A 14,064-nucleotide genomic window follows, 5' to 3' on the forward strand; every position below is an offset into this window, starting at 1 on the left:
TTTTCCTAGTTAACCTCTCTCCCAAGGTTTGTTTTTTTTCTCTTTCGTTTAAAACTCTCAGCTGTGCCTGCTGTGATCACAGAAGGCCATCTCTCACCGTGGAGAAATGTCCGTTTTCCATGAATGCATTCTGGTGGTGAAACACCCTAAAACTTCCCTTACAGTGTCAGCTCTTGAACCATATGGATTACATTAACTTGTAATGGCTTTTACTTCCATTTGTAGCATTGAAAAAAAGTCCCTGGGGATGATACTCAGAGGCTAAGCCTGGTCTCCTTAGGTTCTCTCGATAGCCTAGAGGGAAGTAGGCACCCACCAGGGAGCATCTAAAACAGGCTCCTGCTCCAAATTGCCTTCCTAGTTGACTTCTCCCACTGGCAGAGAGACTACTTCTTCTGGGCTAAGTTTAGTGTTGAGCCTTGTTCATGCCTGTGGTCAAGTTCTCCATCTGCACACGGAGAGCAAGTGCACTTCATCTCTTACTGGAAGACCAGAGATAAACCTCTCAGGGAACAGGAAACTAGAATACTCTTAATAGGAAGGACCAAATAAAGTGGCATAAGCGAACAGAGCTGAGGACAGGACAGTGGAGCAGCCAGGAGCACGGGATAGAAAAGCAGATGGAGAAGCAGAGTATGATGGAGAAAAGACAGGCCACCGACACGTGAGCTGGGGCCTTGCAGTCAGAAGCAGCTGAAAGATTTTCATGGTGCAAAGAGATCTTGCAGCATCTCTCCAGCAGGAGGAATGAGTCCAGATTGCTGTGTCTACAGAGAGCGATTGTTTTGTTTCCCGTTAAGAGGGTAGACACAAAATCAGATTTCCACTCTGAGTTGTCTTATATTTTTAGCCTGTGATTGGATTGCAAATGCACACTGGATATTTACATTTCTGGAAGCAGGCTCTGGTGCTGTCATCTTAACCAGGATCCAAGTTAATTTGCTGAGCTTCCAGATGGGAGTCATTCGTTTCTCTATTACAAATTTGCAGGAATGCTTAATTTAATCTAGATTTTCTAGCTCAGTAGTTTGCCTGTTCTAGCATTCAAACATTTTCCTTATCTCCCCTCCATGCTTTTTTTTTTCCTTCCCCTTGAGCTGAATTATCCACTTGTGCAAAATAAAGAAAATGGGTTTTGCAGAAGGAGCCACCTGTCCGTCATCCATCCTGCATGGAAGCAGATTGTCCTTCCATCTCGTATAGAAGGTTTCCTGAGAGGGGACTAAGCGCAAGGCATAGCTGGTAGAGCCTCTTAGTCCTGTTTCACTTGGTTTGTTAAGGCTTATTAAATTTTGCTGGCTTCTTTGTTTTAAACTATTTAGTGATACCTTATTCTGGTCTAGTACATGTGCTGAATAAAGATGTTGTTAAGCTACTGGCTCTTTCTCTGTTGCGGGTAGATAAGGATATTTGTAGGGGGAGGCTCATAATTTTCCTTAGCAACATTCAGCCTCCAGTGCATTGAGTGACTTGTGATTGTATTATAGCCATTTCTTTAATGAAATTTTAAACTACATGTCTCTCCACAATCACTTCTGCCAGGGGTTCTTAGATAGCCATGCAAACACTATGCATATCATTGTCGTGGCGTGCAGTGCATGCTGAAGCAGGAAATGGGGTGCAGACAGGTAAGGTTTGCTCACGAGCTGGCCCCTTGCTTCATTGCTGCATTTTCCATAACAGTCAAGGCTGTGGTAGGAAAAAATGATGCATCGTGTTTTAGCTACTTCAGTTTCAGAATGAGTGTATTGAAGCAGCTTGAGGTCACCTTTATTATTTCTTCTTGTGTTACAAATTCCCAGTGCTCCCAGCAGCCAAACCTCATCCCTGAAAAATGCTGAACTGCTGCACACAGAGACTGCATCCCTAAGCCCTGGAGACGTGGAGTCCCCGGACAGACAGGCACGCTTGGGGGCTTGTCCTGAGCAGGTCGGGTCGGTGACCTGCAATGCTTAGCACATGGATGAGCATTTACAGTTGTCCTGCCTGGCTCCTGCGTTGCTTGCGGTCATCCAGCAGTTGAAGGAAGCTGGAGCTGGTAGGGAATACGCAATATGAAACTGTCCTTGAATTCCTTGCTCAGGATTGTTGCCTGCAAGGTGGTGATGCTGGGGATGGTGTGGTAAGGTACCAAAAGACATCTTTTTGTTCTGCATCTGTACAATATAAAGTTATGCTGCCTCCTGGTCTGCCGCCCGGGCCCCAAGGTTTCAGGGTGATGTGTTCAGCTGGGTGACGCTCAACCCTTGCAACGGTGGGTAGGTGGCTGCACGGTCAGGAGACTCTGGCTGCTCACTTTCGATATACACAGTCCTTAGTACTCTCTCATTTTGGGGATGGATGTATCAGTACTGGGATTTTTTCCCAGATCAGTTGAGCCAGACACATTCTGGAGTATTTTATCAGGCGATGAAAGTGATGGGAGCTCAGTTCTGGAAGGCGGATGGTGGAGGTGAAGCGATGCTGTGGTTGTGCCCAGGAAGACAGGTGTGAGCTTGAGAGCTCAGCCCAGCCCTGGGACCGAGGGCAGGGGATAGATACGTCTTGTACATGCTCAAAGGGTCAAGGCGTGACATGGACCTGGTTCTCAGCACCACTGGCAGTCTGTGAAACTCCACGAAGGTGGTGTGGTGGAAGTGATACAGTGAAAGATTATTTGGCTGGCAGTACTCACGTCAGCATCTCAGGTTAACAGACAGTAACCCAGAGAGAGTGGGAAATTATTTGAAATTATATAAATGGTATCATATGTATTTTATTAGACTGTTGCTTTCTGTCGTACTCTACCGCTGTAAAAAAGGATGAATATAAAGGAGGAACAAACAGCACTGGTATTAGAAACACAAGCTTCTGAAACGTAGCCGTGAGATAAGCTTGTTACATCGAAACGGCTGGCCAAGAAGTTTTCTCCCCGTCGTGCTGCATGTGCAAACTTGTTAAGACCCTGTAGGAAATTCTCATGGGCTCCTCCTGCCTTAGCCTGACCGGAACACTGAAAACGGGGGATAATCCCCGTGCTCCCCCCACTCGCAGCACCATACGGTGTCGACCTGTTGTGAGAATTGGTCAGCGAGGCTGCCTGGCAATGCAGGCTACCTCGCAGATCTTATGAAGTCAGGAGTGCCAATACAGCGTGTACAACTTCGGTTCAGAGGGGGCTATTTATAGCTGCAGTAAGAGCATTGTGTGTGCGGAGCTTTTCTTCCACACCTAATCAGAGACCTTGGCAGATCCGCCATCCCCTTTACCTGCTCAGCAGCTCGGGTGCCAGACCTTCGAGAGCACCGGTGTTCTAGCTGAAAATCCTGGTCATCTTCTAAGGCCATCTGATGGCCATCATGGAGGAGGAGGAGAAGGGTGTGATTTTCTGCCTGCCTCTCTGTAGAGCATCTCCTCCACTCCTGGCTCACTGGGTTCAGTGGTTCGTCTCAGGGCGTGCAGTGCCCCGCCATCACCACGAGCACTGCGGTGAGGAGGAGGATGGACACCATACATATGTCAGCAATGTCATTGAACTTCTCGAGCTCTTCTCAGTGATGAGTGAGCTTTCTGAAACGTTTTGGGGTAAAGTGCATAGGATCTGGAGTTTGGAGGGACCGAATGTGGCAGAGCTGCAGGGACAGGGTAACAAGGAGATGTGCTTGGCCTTCGTGAGAAGGATGATTGACGCACCCCGTCGGCAGTGTCAGTTCGTGGTTTTGAGGTCTGGCTGGGGAGGTAGGAAGGACTCGCCTCTAAGAAGTTTCCAGCCTGGGGTAATCCAGTGGTGGAGCGAGGACCTCCTTTGTGAGCATGTGTTCACAGTCTGGTTTTAGGCCTTGGCATCTGGGGAATTGCCACAAGTTTAATTTTAAAATAGCACATTGTTAGTGGAGCACAAAGAGCAAAGACCAGCAAGAACATGTCTGTGATGCAGCTGGCCCAGGCTGGCGTCCCCTCGCTGCCACAAGCCCCCCAGCACGCTCTGCGAAGTGCAGTCAAAGGTGTTAATAAAGCATACAAGCTTACTGCATTACATCAAGCAAGTTGATTGTAGGGACTGTTGATTTTATGGGTTTTTTATATTCTTATTGGGAGCTATTTGTCAGTCTGCATGGGAATCTGATTAGCTGAGAATTGCTAGCTCTCTGGTATATGTTGACCTATAAAGTGAAGGATGCAGCAATAAGCACAGTCCATTAGGCTGCTGGAGAAGTCTGTGGTCTTCTTTGGAGGTCGGAAAGGAGAGGTTTTGACACTTAAATGCCTTTCCCTTGGGAACTCGCCCCTGTTTGGCGCGGGGGTCTGTGCCAGCATCCCTTGTGGGAGCCTGGCAGGCCCGTTTCAGCCCACCAGTGCTGCTCTCCGCTGCTGGAAATCAGCTGCGCGATCAAGGTGGATCTGGGCTGCGGCGTGCCTGAATGGCGTGTCAGCGTGCAGCATGCCCCGGTCCCTTCTGGGCACCCTGATCCATCGACCTGTTGTGAAAACCTGGCTGGTTGAGACGGCCCAAGAGGGCTGGATGACAGTAACGCAAGGGGGTGGTTGTTAGCTGACGTCATCTGCTGTCCCAAAGCCAACCTGTGTCTTACCATGTGTTTCCTGTGTTGAACTGGGAAAACATGTTCCACGTCACCTCTGCTTCGTAAAACAGACAGAAATATTTGCCAGACTTTCCAAAAGATTTTTGAATTAATGAAGGTATCTGCAGGGTTGCATTTTATCTACTTTTTATCCTAGCGTAGAGGACCACTGAGTGGTTGGAGTGACCCAACCATCTTAGCTTCCACCTTTTTATATTCCCAGTCTTATTATTATTATTGTTGAGGTTGTGGAGCAAAGCTTGTGTCTTCAAGTCTTGTAGTGCTTGAAGCTGTCCAGTCCATCCTTGAGCTGCTGTGCAGTGGCATACCCACCAAATTTTTCTTGTCTTGGAGGCAAAAATCAGTGGCGCGATACTAAAACTTAAGCAGATGCCTTCTAATGACTTCAGGTGTCTTCATTTTATCTTTCAAGATTGCTTTCGTCAAAATGGTGGCTTACCTGGCTGTCCAAGCAGTGTGGTATCCAGCAAGTATAGGTGGCATTTTTCTGCCTGGCACTAGGCATCACCGGTGATGTCAGGGCATGGTGTGGAGCTGCCATGGTGTTGCAAAATGATCGCTCATAAAAGCAGTGCTGTGATTAATTAGGGTTTTCAGAGCTCTGAAACAGTAATTTCTATATTAATAATGTTAATGTCTAAATGACCCTCTGCTGGCGTGGCATTTCTCTTTGAACAGAAGTTGAAACAGGTAATTTTGCCATTAGAGCCTGAATGTGTAGCCACGCCAGGCTGTGGGCACAAATTGGGTGTATAATGCAAATATGTTTGCTCCTTGAAGGTTTTCTTCGCTTTGATGTGGAGGTCTTGCTGCTGCAGGTGTAGGTTCGTCTATGCTGACCTAGTGCCTTCTCCCCCCCCACCCCCTCTTTTTTTTTTTTGGCAGAAAGATCTATGAAATTCCAGTAGACCCATTTTGGAAAACCAGGGGATCTTTCAACTTTTTATCTTTATTTACAAACTGAAGCAGAGGAAGTTCTGTGTGAACATGAGGAAGAACTTCTTCCCTCTGAGAGTGAACGAGCACTGGAACAGGCTGCCCAGGGAGGTTGTGGAGTCTCCTTCTCTGGAGATATCCAAGACCTGCCTGGACAAGGTCCTGTGCAGCCTGCTGTAGGTGACCCTGCTTCGGCAGGAGGGTTGGACTAGATGACCCACAGAGGTCCCTTCCAACCCCGAACATTCTGTGATTTTGTGATTTACCTTTGAGGGAAACTAAGTGCGGTACCAGAAATTCCTACGATGGGTGGCCAGCTGGTTGACATCCTCATAGCTCCAAAAATTCAGCCTGGGGAGCTGTAGACTGCAAAAGCATCAACTGCTTGGAAAACCCTTCAGCCCTTTCTACCTGCGTGTGCCTCTGAAACTAAAGTTTGGGGCTTCTCTTTGGTGTCTCTTGCGATCCTGTATTTTGTTTAACAGGAACACCCAAAGATGATATAGGTAATGATGTGTGATGAGCTGCAGAAGAGAAGCCTTGGCCAGCTCCTGGCTAGTAGGGATTGAGAATTGGGTTTGAACTGGTAGGAAGGGACACGTAGTCCCACGCTAGCTCTTCTTTCTCTGAAATGTCTGCGTTGAAGCTGTGGAGATGTGAGCTGCATTTTCTGCCAGTGCTCCTGGATGTCCTGAGCCTGGGTGGTTTTTGGGGAGTGGGAAAGCAGATGAGCTGAGAGCAGAGCCACCAGCCGGCTTTTATGCTACAGCAGTGCTAAGGGCGTGTTCCCTTTCTGAGCTGTCTCTTTGGGCTGTGCCTGCTTTGTGGAGAGACTTAATTCGGCATTTGAGAGAAGCTTTATTTTGCCCATGTAGGAATGGGGGTGCTGGGGGAGGAGAATGGAAATGTATGGGGTAATGTGGTGATGTTTGTCCTCCACCATCGCCCAGGAATTTCTGAGTGTTGGAAGGACGGGAAATGTAAAACCCATTGCTGGGCGGAGTGAGTACGTACGCGTGGTTTGTGCATGCGTTTTCGCTTTGTATTTAAGAAAAAAAAAATTGTCTAAAAATAAACTCCCCGTTCGCCTCCGCTTCCTGGTTCGTGTGGGGCTGTGGCGGAGCAGCCGGAGCGATGGGGCAGCCGGCCCAGCGCGGGGAACCCCCGGCCTGAGCCTGGGGTGAGGTGAGGGGGCGAGGGGACAGAGCGGGGCCGATGGCGCGTGGCTGGCTCTCCTCTGGTGCTGGGGGGTCACGCTGCCGGCAGTCGGCACCCTGCGGGCATCTGTCCTGCGTGGGGTGGCCGCGTGAAGTCAAACGCATGTCACGGTGCGGTGGGTGAGCATGTCGGTCCTCTGTTGGTCCCGAGAGTGTGAGGGTTGGCAGTGAGGGAGGTGGGTGGCTGTGGACCCTGGTGCAGGGGTGCGGAGTGGCAGAAGCAGCTCTGAGTGAGACGGGTGAGCAAGCAGAGCAGCGGTGAAGCCGTCAGAAATGTGTAATGCACGGCAGCCTCTTGTGCTGATGCAGCAGCGTGGCGTTGCGGTGGGGTACCTGGCACCGAAACCCGGCTTGGGTGACGCGGCGTGACGGCAGGCAGGACGGCAGCCGTGCCAGCTCACGGGGGCTTTGCTCTTGGGGCGGGCAGGAGCGGCATGGTGCTGGGGGCATGAATGCTGAATCCATTGGGAGATGCCCTGAGAGCTTGTTTATTCATTAAGGATGCTACAACATTTCTTAATGTGTTGCTTTCTTTTCTATTTTTTTTTTTTAATGAAAACATAATTATATGATTCTATGATATTGTGCAGGGGACGCAGAGGAGATTAAAATGTTCATAGTACCGGAGTGTTTACGAATAAGCTGGCAAAGACAACAGGAAGTTGCATAGTTTTCTCTGCTCTTTGCAGGCAAGGTTGAAACTCCCCTGGCTTGTGCTCAGTAAGGTATTGCAGAGCCTGGCTCTGGCCTGGGCTGCCAGCAGGGACCTTCACTTTCTTCTCCCTGTGAGCTAAATCCGTTTTACTCCATGAACCTCCATGAACCTTGTTTTTACCTCCGTGAACCTGCCTCGCTTGTCTCAAATGTGGAAGCTGATGATTTGGAAAGATTTCTCTGAAAGTCCTGCCAAGTTTTATCACTGATTTCTCATCATTAGTCCTACCTATTAGTTATTATTCTTAGTCTGTGTATTAGTTATTAGTCTGTGTATTTACATTGCATATTTATACTTCACAGCTTGTTAGTTCTCAGAGGTTTAGCAACCTCCTGCAAAAATTTGCACTGAGCAATAAGGCAGCCTGATGGGGGAATCAGTGGCTTCGGTCCTTTGTGATTTCGGTTTTCTGCCCGTTGAACGTATTTTTCCTCCAGCCCAGAGGAGATGGTGCTTGCCGGTTCTGCAGTGTGCTGGCGGGGCAGCACCGGGGAAGTTGCCCAGCTGGGGTGGCCGGTGAGAAGCATCTGGCATTTTAAGAGCATTAGTGGACGATGGATATTATATCTGTGTGTAAAAGGTACTTTAAAAGGTGCCTGGAGGGGCTGCAGATTGCCCATCTAGCTGGCCAAGCATCTTGCATCTTGCCGTACCTGGGGCTTTTCCAAGCAGAGATGAAGTTGGCAAATGCAGTTCAGTTTCCGGAAGGCTCTAGGCAGCTTTGCACCAGTAACCATGAAGGGAGTAATGGTGGGTGGAAAGGTAAAGCTCGCCGATGTGGCAGAGCAGGGCTCTGATGAGAGTCGCAAGCAACCTGGGTTTCTTTCCACCACGTTTTCTCTGAAGAACGTGCAAAGCCTGGAGGCTCCACGTCTGCCGCATCACCCTGTGTGGCTGCTCTGGGATGTGGCCGCTGGGTACCAAAGAACCCAGGGAAGAGATGCTCCCACACCGACTCGCATGATGGCACCGGGGCCGGCCGTGTGACGCAGGCTGCCATCGCCCCGTCCTTGCTGGTGCCGCGGCCCGGGGCCGGCTAGCTGCTGCTTATTAACCGCGGGTCACTGGTCTGCGTGGCTTTCCTCTGCGGGGGGAGAGCTGGACATAGTGCAGGGATGCTCTTTGGTGTGTCCGGCGGTTTCAACTCGCCTTGAATTTTCTGACTAATTGCTGCAGCAATCAAATTCGGTGTCTAAACACAGCACCGCAGGCACGCCTGATGGCGGGGGACAAAAATAATTTTTCTGTTTAGCTCCTCTGAAGGCTTCTTTTTGTCTGGCCAGTTAGACCACTTTTTTCGTTGATTGGGGCTTTAATATTTTGTGGTATGTATGTGGGTTTTTTGCCATTAAAGAAAATATGAAATAATAGCTCCTTGCCTGTTTAGTGTAATATAGTTAGATGGAGGAGCAAGCTATTGAATAGTTCTGGCTAAAGCTGTGAAAAAGAATAATTCTAACTGCCGTTATATGAAGAATCTTCCTTTTTCTGCTTTTATGATGATAACTACCCGTTTGTATTTTATCATCTCTTCCTAGAAGAATGTGGAAGGAAATGAGCTGGCTCAGCAGAAACTGAAACCCAAACTAATCTCATGCTGGCGTAAATGCTTAATTAGTCTCATTGTCCATGGGCACTTCATCAGCAAACCCAGAAAAAAAACAAGAATCAGCATTGGACCCTGGAATAGATGGCAGAGAAAGCATCAAAGCCCTGGTGTTGCTTTCGCCAGCGCCCCGCGGGCTCCACGCGTGAGCCTGGCGAGCACAGAGCTGGGCAGCGAGCCGACGGGAGCTGTGCCCGGCTGCGCGGGGTGCCAGGCGCAGGGTCCTGCAGCTGGCGGTGCCGGAGCCCAGCTCCACCATCACCGGCGTGGCCGCCGGTTCCTGCCGAAGCTCTTTATGAGCTTTGCGAGGCTGGGTGCCATGCGTCCTGCAGAGCCCTCCCGTCCTTTCACCCTGTGCTTCCCTGCTTGTGTAACTGGCTCAGGCATTGCCCTCCCTGCTCTGCTGGCCGTGCCTTCGGCTCTTGTGCATCTCTTGGGCCTCTCTGTTTCAGTAAATGCCTGCCCAGCCAAGCCGCGCCTTAGGTGAGGCTGGGAGTGTTTCGAAGCAGAGACACGAGGTTTACGTTCTTGCCTATTTGATTGTGCAGATCTGTTGCATACCTAAACTCATTGGGGTTATGTACAAAAAGTATATGGTGTATAATATTTCTCATTTTAAAAAAATCCTGGTAGCTTCTGAACTCTTGATGTCTTCTTCAGTCAGAAACTGAAAGTGGAATGGATTTTTTTTTAATTACTTGATCAGACCGAGAGAAATCTAGAGATTAGTAGAGTGTAAACAGAAGGAAGTAAAGCAGCTCTCAAGTGTTTTAATGATCTGAGTAGCCAATTTGTTTAGTATGAGTTGTCACTGCGCCTTCACTTTAGGGTTTCGAGTTTTAGCTTGTTAAATAAAAATAAATAAAGCATGGAACGAGAGTTTCAAGAAATTGTGGTCCACTTTAGCTTGCATACATTCTTCAGTCCCACATGCAGGATTGCTTGGTCCATGCTGGCATTCCCTGTCTGGGATTTTCCTTGCAAGGTCTTGTTGTGTATTTTAAGTTATTGATGCCATGGACAGTGGGATTGAATGTGTCCTCAGGCAGTTTGTGGATGACACCAAGCTGAGTGGTGCAGTGGATACATTTGAGGGACGGGATGCCATCCAGAGGGACCTGGACAGACTGGAGGACTGAACCCATGTGAACCTTATGAGGTTCAGCAAGGCCAAGTGCAAGGTCCTGTATCTGGGTCAGGACAACCCCCGCTATCAACACAGGCTGGGGGATGAAGGGATTGAGAGCAGCCCTGCTGAGAAGGACTTGGGGGTACTGGTGGATGAAAAGCTGGACATGAGCCGCCAGTGTGTGCTCACAGCCCAGAAGGCCACCTGTATCCTGGGCTGCATCAAAAACAGTGTGGCCAGCAAGTTGAGGGAGGGGATTCTGCCCCTCCACTCCGCTCTGGTGAGAGCCCACCAGCAGTCCTGCGTCCAGCTCTGGAGCCCTCAGCACAAGAAAGAAGTGGACCTGTTGGAGCGGGTCCAGAGGATGCCACAAAAATGATCCAAGGGCTGGGGCACCTCTGCTGTGAGGAAAGGCTGAGAGAGTTGGAGCTGTTCAGCCTGGAGGAGAGAAGTCTGCGGGGAGACCTCATTGCAGCCAAAACTTTTTAGTAGGGCCTGTTGCAATAGGACAATGGGTAATGGTTTTAACCTAAAAGAAGTTAGAGTTAGACTGGATCTAAGGAGGAAATTTGTTACCATGAGAGTGGTGAAACAGTGGCACAGATTGCCCAGAGAGGTGGTGGATGCCCCATCCCTGGAAACATTCCAGGTCAGGTTGGATTGGGCTCTGAGCTACCTGGTCTAGTTGAAGATGTCCCTTCCCACGGCAAGTAGGGTTGGACTAGATGACCTTTAAAGGTCCCTTCCAACCCAAACCATTCTGTGATTTTGTGATTATTCCTGTGAGATCTGATGTCAAGATCTGCATTTGTTTACTGGCAAAGGCTGATATTTATACTGTACTTGAACAACTGTTGGCACTGCTGCTTGATGAAGGTAAGCAAAATTCCTATGTCTGAGTGGAAAAAATGTTCTTCAAGTTTAAGGCATGAGGCATCTAATATTTTCAGTTAGGGTAAATTTAATTATATTTTGTAGACTGGGAGGCAATGGTAGGAAACAGGTCCGTAACCTTTTTGAAGGAGCATAAGCAGAGAGTTTTCTTTAGGCTTGCCAAGTGTTGCCATTTATCAGGCAGCTCCTTTTTATCCCCAGCTCCTGTCCTGGGACCTGCCCAGGACTGATTTGAAAGGACCCTCCATCTCGTTGATGCAGGTTGATGTTTGCTGCTGCAAGATGTGTTTCTCCAGCCGGCTGCTTGGCAAAGCAGGGAAGCCCCGTCAGCTGCCTTGCTGCTTGAATTATCCACTTTTTGGCACAGCGACAGGCTCTTTTTAGCCCTGTGTGTGGTGCCTGGCATGGCAGAGGCCAAATCTCAGCTGCCACTTCTCTGCATCGCAGCGGGAGCCCTCCGGCATCTCTCTTTGGGGCTGGGGCAGCTGCCGGCAGACGCGATCCTCCTCGCAGAGCCGAGGCAGCGGACTTCGCCGCTGGTTAGCTTGAATGTGTACCAGCCTAAGATGTGCTCTTAGCAAAGAAACAGTAGCTCCCACTGCTTGTATGGATGCGTGAAACCAGGCTACTCGTGCTAAACGTAGCACGAGCTGGAGTGTGTGCGTGCCATGGTTTTCTCTGGGAAAGCTGCAGGCTTGGAAACGCTGGCTGCGACAGCGGCGTCAAGAAATTGGATGTGTTTTAGTGGGTAAGAAGTGGTGCTCTGTTGTTGAGGAGTTCTGTAAGCTCTGCCTGCGGTGGTCCTGGCAGCCCCCAGCTTCGTGGTGCAGCCTGGAGAACCTGCTGCCGCAGCCCCCCGCCCTGCTGGGAAGAGCGGTTTCAGTCAAGAAACAGTTACTTTTTATAGGAGAAGTCACTCTGGGGGCTTTTATGCTGACACAAATTGTATTAAGGGTTGTGATGAAACACGTAGGGGTTTGAAGCTTTCTCGCGACTCGCATGTCGGCAGTGACAGGCCGTCAGAGCAAGCGCCCGGCTAGGCAGGCTTGTGCCTGGCCAGAGCTACCTGTGTGCCCCAACGTGCATCCGGTCGCTGTCGCGGCAGAGCCCGAGGTTTTGGCAAAGGTGGTATTTCTGCATGGTTTCTCACCATCTGTTTACTCACACGGTGACCCAGTGCAAGGTGCCTTTCTGGTTTGCAGAGGGTCCTGCTGTGTTCCTCCGGTGCAAGCGCTGCTTGAAGCTAGGGGGGAAGTTGTGCCAGACCACCATGGTCCCACCCGTGGGGTAATGCAGTGAAGGGCACGCTTCTCCCGATGTCAGAAGACCCTCCCAAGGGCTTTTCTCAGTGGCAGATCTCTCACTGGCTGCAAGCTCTGTGTGTCTGCATGTGTGGATGAGCTCGTGTTTGCTGAACGGCTTCGCCTGCCCCTGCGGTGGGTCCCGAGGCCCCTTGCGCTCCGAGGGGCTGCAGCCTGCTCCTGGCATTCCGGGGCAATTCCAGTCACCTCTCACTGCACTGGTGAAGGGGGAATTACTGTATTTTCAAAGTGAACTGCCTTTTTGTTTGTTACAGCTGTTCTCTGATGTGGCAGATCTGAATCTCCCCCTTTAGGAGGAAAAAGCCCTTTATTTTGGGTGCAACACTAATACATGTGTGTGAGAAGCCACGCTTGCTGAAGATGTTTTCTAGTACACAGATCCTATTGAATAGCAAACAGAGAGTGACTGTGGTCTCCCCTAGTTAAGGCTGTGGTTAGATTTGTTTGTTTGGTTGGTTTTGTACAAGCCTGCTGTTTTGTTTATAAAACGAATACTCTGTTATTCCCTGTTCTTGCACTGGATGAGCAGTAGAAGTGGTCCTCCTCAGTCGCCTGACACTTACAGCTGGAGCAGAAACTGGAGAATCCTTCTGTGGCTTGCACCGCTAGCTATTGCATGGGGAGATGTTCCAGAAACATGTTGGAACCCTTGTTTTTTAGTGCTGTTTTTCCACGGAGCTTCACATCTCTTCCACTAGACCTCAGAAGATGGGTTTTGGAGCTCTATGTTTGGGAGTGCACAGAGCAGACACCTGATGCCACGACACTGGTGTTTGTCATTAATATGAAAGAAGATCAGAACACGGCTCTGAGAGCTGGGTAACCCTGGGGATGGAAGTTGCAGAGGGGCATGAGATGCGGGGAGAGTCTGTCTCTGAAGGGGCGGGGAGCTGCTCATCTGGAAATGTGGAGAAGAGCCTGAGCAGACCCGAACACAGGTTGACCCAAGGCACTGAGGTGAAAAGACAAATCCCCTACTTGGAGGAGTTCCCAGTGCGGATAAGGGAACTTGGTGTCACTGTGCAGACGCAGGCAAGACCTCATCCACGATGGCGCATGTGGTCCCAGTGGCCAGGAGTCGGGAGACTGTCACTGCACTAAGTGCAGAGGGGGATTTCTGCAACACGGGGAAGGGCAAACGTGTGTCTGAGAGGGGACGGGGAGAGCCTGGTCAGTTAAGCCAGGAAGGTCAAGACTGATGGGGGAGTGATGGCTCTCTATCCATGTGTGTAGCAGAGGGAAGGTTCTAGAGAAGATTACGTTGGGACCAGAGCAAATGCTGTAACCAACACTGAATACGTTCAAGCTGGAAGTCAGAAGATGATTTTGAGCTGTTAGAGGAATCAGGCCCATGACTGGGGTGGTGGGAGCAAAGCCTGGCTGGCTCTTGGGATGAAGCTCAGGAAGAAAGTGAATGAGTGATGCTACATCTGCCATATCAGGGCCCGAACGTCATATTTCCAAGAGGAGTGGCTCATCTTTAGGAATATCGAAAATAATGGGTATTGACTGCATTAAAGTGCAAGTATATTGAGAGATATCCAGCCAGGCATAGCTCTGTGCGAAAGGCATTAGGACAAAGCTGAGTAGTGGAAGCTTATAGGACACCAAGGCAGCTTGGAAGCCACAAGAACAAGAGAACTAACCTATAATAGCCAAATT

General features: G+C 49.7%; 1 protein-coding gene across 4 annotated transcripts in view; it reads left to right on the forward strand.

Moving 5' to 3' along the window:
* HPCAL1 (hippocalcin like 1) overlaps positions 1 to 14,064 on the forward strand; it is an 82,918-nt gene that overhangs the window by 46,436 nt on the left and 22,418 nt on the right. Inside the window, exon 1 of one of the 4 annotated variants that reach the window (XM_075414832.1) lies at positions 6,683 to 6,704. The exons of the other annotated variants lie outside the window; for them this stretch is intronic. The gene's annotated coding sequence lies outside the window, so the exon portion shown is untranslated. Of the gene's footprint in view, positions 1 to 6,682; positions 6,705 to 14,064 lie in introns of those variants that run through there. 4 annotated transcript variants of the gene reach the window in all.

Source organism: Opisthocomus hoazin, chromosome 2 (genome assembly GCF_030867145.1).
Source record: "Opisthocomus hoazin isolate bOpiHoa1 chromosome 2, bOpiHoa1.hap1, whole genome shotgun sequence".
In the NCBI taxonomy this organism is placed as follows: Eukaryota; Metazoa; Chordata; class Aves; order Opisthocomiformes; family Opisthocomidae; genus Opisthocomus; species Opisthocomus hoazin.